This window comes from Elephas maximus, chromosome 8 (genome assembly GCF_024166365.1).
Source record: "Elephas maximus indicus isolate mEleMax1 chromosome 8, mEleMax1 primary haplotype, whole genome shotgun sequence".
NCBI lineage: Eukaryota > Metazoa > Chordata > Mammalia > Proboscidea > Elephantidae > Elephas > Elephas maximus.
Window position 1 is genome coordinate 119,104,846 of NC_064826.1, and position 10,468 is coordinate 119,115,313.

The following is a 10,468-nucleotide window of genomic DNA, read 5'->3' on the forward strand; positions in this document are numbered from 1 at the left end:
ACTATATGATTGTCTGATTCAAAATGGCCAATACCAGTCCATTTCAGCTCACTAATGCCTAGGATATTGATGTTTATGTGTTCCATTTCATTTTTGATGACTTCCAGTTTTCCTAGACTCATACCTCATATGTTCCATGTTCCGATTATTAATGGATGTTTGCAGCTGTTTCATCTCATTGGAGTCGTGCCACATCAGCAAATGAAGGTCTTGAAAGCTTGGCTCCACCCATGTCATTAAGGTTGACTCTACCTTGAGGAGGCAGCTCTTCCCCAGTCATCTTTTGAGTGCCTTCCAACCTGGGGGGCTCATCTTCTGGCACTATATCAGACAATGTTCCACTGTTATTCATAAGGTTTTCACTGGCTAATTCTTTTCAGGAGTAGAGTGTCGAGTCCTTCCTAGTCTTCCTAGTCTTAGTCTGGAAGCTCAGCTGAAACCTGTCCTCCAGGGGTGACCTTGCTGGCATCTGAATACCAGTGGCATAGCTTCCAGCATCACAGCAACATGATGAAGGGGTGAACCTCAGGAGTGACTTCATTACTGAGTTAAAAGGGTGTCTGAGGGACACGCTCTAGAGGTTTTTCCAGGCTCTGTCAGGCCAGTAAATCTGGTCTTTTTTGTAAGTTAGAAATTTGTTCTACGTTTTTCTCTAGCTGTGTCCTGGACCCTCTATTGTGATCCCTGTCAGGGCAGTCAGCGGTGGTAGCCAGACACCATCTAGTTGTACTAGACTCATTCTGGTGAAGGCCGTGGTAGTTATGATCCATTAGTCCTCTGGACTAATCTTTTCCTTATATCTTTTTTTTTAGTTGCACTTTAAATGAAGGTTTACAGAACAAATTAGTTTCTCATCAAACAGTACACACATTGTTCTATGACATCAGTTAACAACCCCACGACATGGGGTCCTCAAACCTGGGTTTCCTATTACCAGCTTTCCTTTTCCTTCTTGTCTTCTTTTCCCTGTATCTTTAGTTTTCTTCATTCTCCTTTGCTCCTGAAGGGGTGAGACCAGTGGAGTATCTTAGATGGCCACTCACAAGCTTTTAAGACCCAGACGCTACTCACCAAAGTAGAATGTAGAACATTTTCTTTATAAACCATGTTGTGCCAATTGAAATACATGTTCCCCAAGACCACAGTCCCCACAGCCCTCAGCCCAGCAATTCAGTCCCTCCAGGAGTCTGGATGTGCCTATGGACCTTCCACGACCTTGCCTTGGACAAGCTGTGCTGGCTTCACCAGTATTGTGTACAGTCTTACCTTTCACCAAAGTTACCAACGGTCTGTTGTCTATTTACGGTTTTTCCAACCCCACCCCTACCTTCCCTTGTAACCATCAAAGATTGTTCCTTTTTTTGTGTAAACCTTTTCATAAGTTTTTTATAGTAGTGGTCTCATACAATATTTGTCCTTTTGTGATTGACTTATCTCACTCAGCATCATGCCCTTCAGATTCATCCATGTTGTGAGATGCTTCACAGATTCATCATTGTTCTTTATCGTTGTAATAACTCCATTGTGCGTATGTACCATAGTTTGTTTATCCATTCATCTGTTGATAGGCATCTAGGTTGTTTCCATCTTTTTGCTATTGTGAAAAATGCTGCAATGAACATGGGTGTGCACATGTCTATTCATGTGATGACTCTTATTTCTCTAGGATATATTCCTACGAGTGGGATTGCTGGATCATATGGTATTTCTATTTCTAGCTTTCTAAGGAAGCACAAGACCATTTTCCAAAATGGTTGTATCATTTTGCATTCCCACCAGCAGTACATAAGAATTCCAATCTCCTCTCCAACACTTGTTATTTTCTGTTTTTTTGATTCGTGCCAGTAATGCTGGGTGAGATGGCATCTCATTGATGTTTTGGTTTGCATTTCTCTAATGGCTAGTGATCCTGAGAATTTCCTCATATGTCTGTTAGCCACTTGAATGTCTTCTTTGGTGAGCTGTCTGTTCATTTCCTTGGCCCACAATAAATTGGATTATTTGTCTTTTTGTTGTAGAGATGTGGGACTTTCCCAAAGATTTTAGAGATTAGTCCTTTGTCTGATTTGTAGTAGCCAAATATTTTTTTCCAAGTCTGTAGCTTCTCTTTTTACTCTTTTGGTGAAGTCTTATGATGAGCATAAGTGTTTAATTTTTAGAAGATCCCTGTGCTCTAGCTTATCTTCTGGAGTTTCTGTGTTGTTATGGTTTATATCCTGTTAGTGCTGTGTATTAGGGTCTCTAGCATTGATCCTATTTTTTCTTCTATGATCTTTATAGTTTTGGGCTTTATATTTAGGTCTTTGATCCATTTCATATTAGTTTTTGTGGATGGTGTGCAGTATGGGTCTTCTTTCATTTTTTTTGGAAATGGACATCCAGTTTTGCCAGCACCATTTGTTAAAAAGACTGTCTTTTCCCCATTTGATGGACTTTGGGCCCTTATCAAAGATCTAGTGACTGTAGGTAGATAAATTTACATCTGGGTTCTCAATTCTGAACCATTGGTCAATGTATCTGCCATTGTACCAGTACCAGGCTGTTTTGACTACTGTAGCTGTATAGTAGGTTCTGAATTCAGGTAGTGTGAGTCATCCTACTTTATTCTTCTTCAGTAGTTCTTTATTAATCTGGGGCTTCTTGCCTTTCCACATAAAGTTAATGATTAGTTTTCCCATCTCTTTAATGAATATCGTTGGTATTTGGATTGGGATTGCATTGTATTTGTAAATTGCTTTCGGTAGAATTGTCATTTTCACAATGTTGATTCTACCTATTCGTGAGCATGGTATGTTTTTCCATTTATGTACATCTCTTTTGGTGTCTTGCAGTAGTGTTTTATAGTTTTCTTTATATAGGTCTTTTACATCCTTGGTTAGATTTATTCCTAAGTGTTTTATTTTTTTAGGGGCTATCATAAATGGTATTGACTTCCTTTTCATCATTCTGTTTATTGGTATATAGGAATACAACTGGTTTTTGTATGTTTATCTTGTATCCTGCTACTCTGCTGAATCCTTCTATTAGTTCCAAGAGTTTTCTCGTGCAGTCTTTTGGAGTTTCTATGGATAGTATTATATCATCCGCAAATAAGGACAGTTTTACTTCATTATCCATTTGGATGCCCTTTATTTCTTTTTCTTACCTTATTGCTCTAGCTAAGACTTTAGCACAATGTTAACAGGAGTGGTGATAAAGGGCATCCTTGTCTTATTCCTGCTGTCAAGGGGAATGTTTTCAACCTCTCTCCATTAAGAATGATGTTGGCTGTTGGTTTTGTGTAGATGCCCTTTATTATGTTGAGGAGCTTACCTTCTATACCTATTTTATTGAGAGTTTTTATCAGGAATCGTTGTTGGACTTTGTCAAATGCCTTTTCTGCATTGATTGACATGATCTTGTAATTCTTTTATTTATGTGGTGGATTACATTGATTGATTTTCTAATGTTGAACCATGCTTCCATAGCTGGTATGAATCCTAATTGCTCATGGTGTATTATTATTTTTTTTTTTTATATGATGCTGAATTCTATTGGCTAGAATTTTGTTGAAAATTTTTGGATCTATAATTATGAGACATACTGGTCTGTAATGTTCTTTTTTTGCCTGGTTTTGGTATCAGAGTTATGCTGGCTTCATAGAATGAATTTGTAAGTATCGCTTCCTTTTCTATGTTCTGAAATAGTTTGAATAGTACTGATGTAAGCTCTTCTCTGAATGTTTGGTTGAATTCTCCAGTGAAGCCATCTGGGCCAGGGCTTTTTTTTGTTAGGAATTGTTTAATTACTTTTTCAAACTTTTCTCTTGTTATGGGTCTGTGCACATTTTCAACATCATTTTATGTTAGTTTGGGTAGGTAGTATGTTTCTAGAAATTTGTCTATTTCCTCTAGATTTTTTGTTTGAGTATAGTTTTTCATAATACTCTGTTATGATCTTTTTTATTTCAGTTGGGTCTGTTTAACACCCCCCATTTCATCTCTTATTTGCATTATTTTCATCCTCTCCTGTTTTTCTTTTGTCAGTCTGGCCAGTGGTTTGTCAATTTTGTTGATCCTTTCAAAAAATTAACTTTTAGTTTTGTTGATTCTTTCGTTTTTCTGGTCTCTATTTCATTTATTTCTGCTCCGATCTTTATTATTTCCTTTCTTCTGGTGGCTGTGGGCTTCTCTTGCTGTTCTCTATTTGTTCAAGTTATGTAGATAATGTTTTGATTTTTTCCCTTTCTTCCTTTTTGATTTGGGCATCTATTGCTATAAAATGATGCTGAGCGCTGCCTTTGCTGTGTCCCAAAGGTTATGGTATGATGTGTTTTCATTCTTGTTTGATTCTAGGAATTTTTTTATTCCATTTCTGATTTCTTCTATTATCCATTGGTTTTAAGCAGGGTGTTTTTCAGTTTCCATGTAATTGATTTTTTCCCGTTTTTCCTGTTAATTTCTAGTTTAATGGCATTGTGGTCAGAGAAGATACTTTGTATCATCTCAATGTTTTGGATTTTTTTTGAGGGTTACGCCGTGGCCTAAGATGTGGTCTATTCTGGAGAATGTTCCATGTGCATTAGAAAAGAATGTGTACTTTGCAGCTGTTGTGTGGAGTGTCCTATATATGTCTATGAGGTCAAGTTGGCTGATTATATCCTTTAGATCTTCTGTATTTTTGTTGAGTTGCTTTCTAGATGTTCTGTTCTTTACCAAGAGTGGTGTGTTATGTCTCCTGTTATTGTGGAACTGTCAATTTCTATTTTCAGTGCTGTCAGAATTTTTTTACTTATTTTGGTGCCCTGTCACTGTGTATGAAGATATTTATTATGGTTATGTCTTCATGACGGATCATCTTTTAATAAATCATAATTGTCTTTTATGGTGGATTTTGTTTCAAAGTCTATTTTATCTGAGATTAGTATTGCCACTCCTGCTCTTTTTTGGTAGCTGTTTGCTTGATATATATATTTTTCCATCCTTTGAGTTTTAATAAACATGTTTTTGTTTCTAAGGTGTGTCTCTTGTAGGCAGCATATTGACAGATGCTGCTTTTTTATCCGTTCTGTCATTCTATACAGGTGCATTTAGGCCATTTACATTAAGCCTAATTATTGATAAGTGTGAGTTTATTGCTGTTATTTTGTAGTGCAGATGTTTTCTTTGTTCCTCTTACTCTCCTGTGCTGAATTCCTTTTGTTTTTAGATTTTTCTTTTGTTTTTGTAGATTTTGTTTTTACTTAGACTTTGTTTTCCTTCTTTATTTTGATGAGTCGGTTTGTTAACTTTCTTTGTGGTTACCTTGAGATTTACTCTTATCTTCCTAGGTTTGAACCAGTCTATTATTTTTTATTATTACTTGGTATCACCTTGCCTTTCTCTCCATTAGAAAGTTCTACACCTATACCATTTATTCCCTTTTATTGTTCTGATGTTGTTGTCATTTGCAGATTAATCTCTCTGGTTACCTGTTGTAAATCATTTGGTTTTCAATAGGCTTTGAGAGTTCATTTCCTAGGTTGGTATCTGGCTGGTGAGATCTTGTGTCCTAGAATGAGGCTGGTCTGATGTTATTTGCTCTCAAACTGAAGGATTTCCTTTAATAATTCTTTCAAGTTTGGTTTGTTTTTTTACATATTTCCTTAATTTCTGTTCATGTGGAAATGTCCTAATTTCACCATAATATTTGAACAAGAGTTTTGCAGGATATATTATTCTCGGTTGGCAGTTTTTTTCTTTCAAGGTTTTATATATGTCATTCCATTGCCTTCTTGCCTGCATGGTGTCTGCTGAGCAATCAGAGTTTAGTCTTATTGTTTCCCTTCTGTATGTGACTTTTCATTTTTCTCAAGCTGCTCTCAGTATTCTTTATCTTTGGTTTTAGTGAGCACGATTATGATATACTTTGGTGATTTTCTTTTGGGGTTTACCCTATATGGGGTTTGTTGAGCTTCTTTCATGGTCAGCTTTTCATCTTTCATATTAGGGAAGATTTCTGTCAGCAATTCTTCAATGATCCTCTCTGTGTTTTCTGTTTTCTTCCCGTTTCTGAAACTCTGATGACTGGAAAGTTTTTGCTTTTGATTGTATCACACGCCATTCTCAGGGTTTCTCCATTTTTCTTCTTTCTCTTTTTCTAATTTTTTCATCAGAGTTGTGGCCAAATGTTTGTCTTCAATTTCACTGCTCTTGTCTTCTTTTGTTTCAAACCTACTCTTCAAATCTGTCCATTACTGAAATCTTGTTGTTTATCTTTTGGATTTCTAATTGTTGATTTTGTATGATTTCTAGTTGTGAATTTATTTAGACATTTTTTTCCTGTATTATTTTCCTAAATTTTTCCTTTTTTTTTTTTTTTGGTCTGTATTTTCCATGAATTTGTCTATTTTTCCCTCATTTTTGTCTGTTTTTTGCTTCAACTCTTAAATAGCTCTGAATAATAGAGATTTGGCTTTTCTTCTACCAGAAAGTCATTTGGTGTTTTATTTTGGCTGCCTACTGGAATTATCCTGTCCTGTTATTTTATATGTTTTGGTATTGTCTGCTGTCTTCAGGACATTCAGTAGTTATTTTCTTCATTTACTGACTGTAGATTTGTTTGTTTTGTCCTTTTTTTTGTTTGTTTTATTTGATTATGTCTGAGCAGACGGGCTGTGTGTTCTTTGTTGTTCACTTGTCTGTGGGCATGATGCTTTTCACCTTCTTGTCCAATGGGCAGGGTCAGTCACTCAGCTATGGAGCAGCAAGTCAGATCCAGCTGAAGGGGAGGGGTATGAACTGGTATGTTTGTGGCATGAACTGGGGTTGACAGGGTGAGCCAGGGGTCAGAGCAGGGCAGGTTCCAGTAGGTCATGCCTGTGCTGCTTGGGGGTGTGATGTTCAGCGCATGGTGCAGTTAGGCAGGAGAGACAAGGAAGGTCATGACATGTGGGTCTAAGATGTGTATGAGAAGGAGAAAGGAGAGAGAAACGGGAGCTCAAAAAACAAAAAAATGCTGAGGGAGCTTGCCATTGGAGTGGAGAGATGAGAAACTGGAAAACAAAAAGGGGAAAAGAAAGAAAAGAAGACAAAGAAATGCCTCTCAGAGATCCCACTGGCAACCAGGGAAATGGCTCCCAGGCCTTGGGGCACAGCCCATCTAGAAGGGGTGGAGATGGCACATAGTGCCAGGTATTCAGAAGACAGGAAAAGAAGGAAAGCAGAGAGAGAAGCAGTGGAGGCTGAGCGGGGGAAGAAGGGCGAGGGGTGGGAAAGCGTACATCGCTGGTTATCAGTGCTCTGTCTCCTGCTGTGCGCTCTGTGAAGCTACTTTCCAGTACTCCCCACTCGCCAATCTCCGACAGGAGTACAAGATGGCAAATCCATGCTGCGTTAGCTGATAGGGGACCTCCACTTTTATCTCTCCTTGCTCTCTGTTCTCTGTCAGTTTCTTACTCCATTCGGTGCTTGGTTGGGTTCTTTATCTCTTCATTTGACGCTTAGGGTTCCAGAATTTGTTTGTCTCTGTTTTACTTAGTTTTTGGTGTTTTTGCTGTGGAGGGAAGGTGTAGTGCTTCTGTCTATAGTGCCATGTTGGCTCCACTCTGTACAATCTTTTTAAAAAACATTTATGAAATAGAAAGGTGAAAATGGTATATCATTATTTTATGAATTTTGTTTTTTCATCAGTTTTTCTTTTATTTCATGAATTGTACTTTTTCTGTTGTACCTAAAAACTCATCACCAAATCCAAGGCCCCATATATTTTCTCCTATGTTATCTTCTAGAAGCTTTACAGTTTTGCATTTTACATTTAGTCTATGACCCCCTTCGAGTTTAACTTTTGTGAAAGATGTAATGTCAGTGTCTACATTCATTTTTTGCATACGAATGTCCAGTTATTCCAGCACCATTTGTTGAAAACGCCATCCTTTCTCCATTGATTTTTCTTTGCTCCTTTGTCAAAGATTAGTTGACTATATTTGTGTGGGTGTATTTCTGGGCTCCCTATTCTGTTCCATATTCTATTGTCTTTTCTTCCCCAATTCCATACTATTTTGATCACTGTAGTTTTATAAGTTTTGAAGCTGGGTAGTGTCAGTCCTCCAATTCTGTTCTTCTCTAATATTGCATTGGGTATTTCTGGGCTTTTATCTTTTCACATAAATTTTAGAATCATATTGTAGATATCCAAAAAATAACTTGCTGGCATTTTGAAGGATTGCATTGAATCTATAGATCAAGGTTGGAAGAACTCACATATAAGTAATATTGAGTCTTCCTAGCCATGAAAATGGAATATCTGTTTATTTAGATTTTTTTTGTTTTCTTTCAAGAGCATTTTAGTTTTCCTTATATAAATCTTACACATGTTTTGTTAGATTTATACCTATTTCTTTTTCTCTTTTTTTGCTACTAAGCAGTTAGGGTTCTCTCTAGCTAACCCTGCTTGCTGCCCCAATTGTACATAATAGTTCTGGGAGGCTGAGATCTGAAGTCAAATTGTGGTGGATAACAAATCCCACTCCACATGCCAACTGTATCCTGTGGAAATCTCAGCTTCCCTTCCCTGTTCAATTTAGACCTCAGAGGCACCATGCAACCTTTGTCTCTCCCATCCCCAGCCACCCAGGACTGTGTCAGTAGGTACCAGCAGCAAGCCTGGGAGTCTACATGACTCTGCTTAAGACTGATGAGCTCCCCCTGCTCCTTTGGATCTGATAATTTTCTGGAATAGCTCACAGAGCTTATGAGAGACACCGTACCTGTGGTTTAAAAGAAAAAACTTGGATATAACAAAAAAGAATACAAGTGAAGAGACACATAGGTCAAGGTCTAGGGAGGGGTCTCAGCACAGAGTTTCCATGTCCCCAGGGTACATGCTTATCCTCCCAAGAGCAGATGTTTGCTCTCTCTAACCTGGAAACTCCCTGAGTCTTATCTTCCAAAGGCTTTATTGGCTGCACTATGTGGCCATAATAAATTTCTCATGCTTCATAAGGCTTGGTCAGCATCAGGCCCCCAGGTAAACCTCTGTCCTCAAGGATCTCAGGAACCCAGAACAAAAGGCCAAATTGCTTTCTGCACCTCACAGGTGCTATGTAAATGGTGTTGTGTTTTTAATTTCAAATTCCAATTGTTCACTGCTGGTATTAGTTTTTTTTTTTTTTTTTTTTTGGTATATAAGAAAGCAATTGCGTTTTGTATATTAGCCTTGTAGCCTATGAATCTGCTATAATCGCTTATTAGTCCCAAGAGTTTTTTGGTCAATTCATTGGGATTTTCTACATAGGCAATCATGTCATCTGCTAACAAAGACATTTATTTCTTCCTTCCCAATTTGTACAGTTTTTATTTCCTTTTCTTGTCTAATTGCATAAGGACTTCCAGGACAATGTTGAATAGGAGTGGTGAGAAGGAACATGTTGTCTTGTTTCTAATCCCAGGGAGAAAACATCTAGTTTCTCACCATTAAGTATGATACTAGCTGTGAGTTTTTATATTCTTTATCAAGTTGAAGAAATTCCCCTTTATTCCTAGTTTGCTGATAATTTTTATCATGAATGTTTGTTGGATTTTGTCAAATGTTTCTGCATCTATTAATATGATCATATAGTTTTTCTTCTTTAGCCTGTTGATATGAAAAATTACATTAATTGATTTTCAAATGTTAAAATGGCATTGCACACCTGGAATAAATCCCACTTGGTCATGCTGTATAATTATTTTTATACATTGTTGGATTCAATTTTCTAATATTTTGTTGAAGATTTTTGCATTTCTGTTCATGAGATATATTGGCCTGTGATTTTCCTTTATTGTAATGTCTTTGCTTCCAGTATTGGGGTAACGTTGGCCTAATAGAAAGATGTAGGACAGTTCCTTGTTTTTACTTTGCATTTATTCCATTAATAGTTATGTTGAACATGTATCCATATGTTTTATGGCTAATTGTGTTTTTCCTCCAATAATTCAATACAGTATTGACTTTTGTTTTTGTTTTCCTACTGGGATAGTGTGCTTTTTGTAATTTTTTAAAATCCTTTACTAAAAATTGATCTTATTTTAAATCAAAGTGGCAATTAGAGAAAATCTATGCATCCTATACAATGGACAAAGAATTAGGCTGACAGCAGATTTCTCAGCAGAACAATGGAAGTCATCTCTTACCATTCAACTAAAAGTGGATGGCATTCTATTTTCAAAGTTTTTAGAGAAAATAACTGTCAGCATCTAATTACATACTTAGTTTTTAATCTTTGGAGAAGGGAGATAAAAAAAAAAGAGAGAGATTTCCAAAACAAAAGTCAAACCCATTGCCGTTGAATCTATTCCAACTCCTGGCAACCCCACATGTTACAGCGTAGAACTGCTCCCCAGGCGTTCTTGGCCATAATCTTCATGAAAGCAGATCACCAGAGCTTTCTTCTGTGGAGTCACTGGCTGGGTTTGAACCGGCTATCCTTAGGTTAGCAACTGAGAGCAAACCATTTGCACCACCCAGGGTC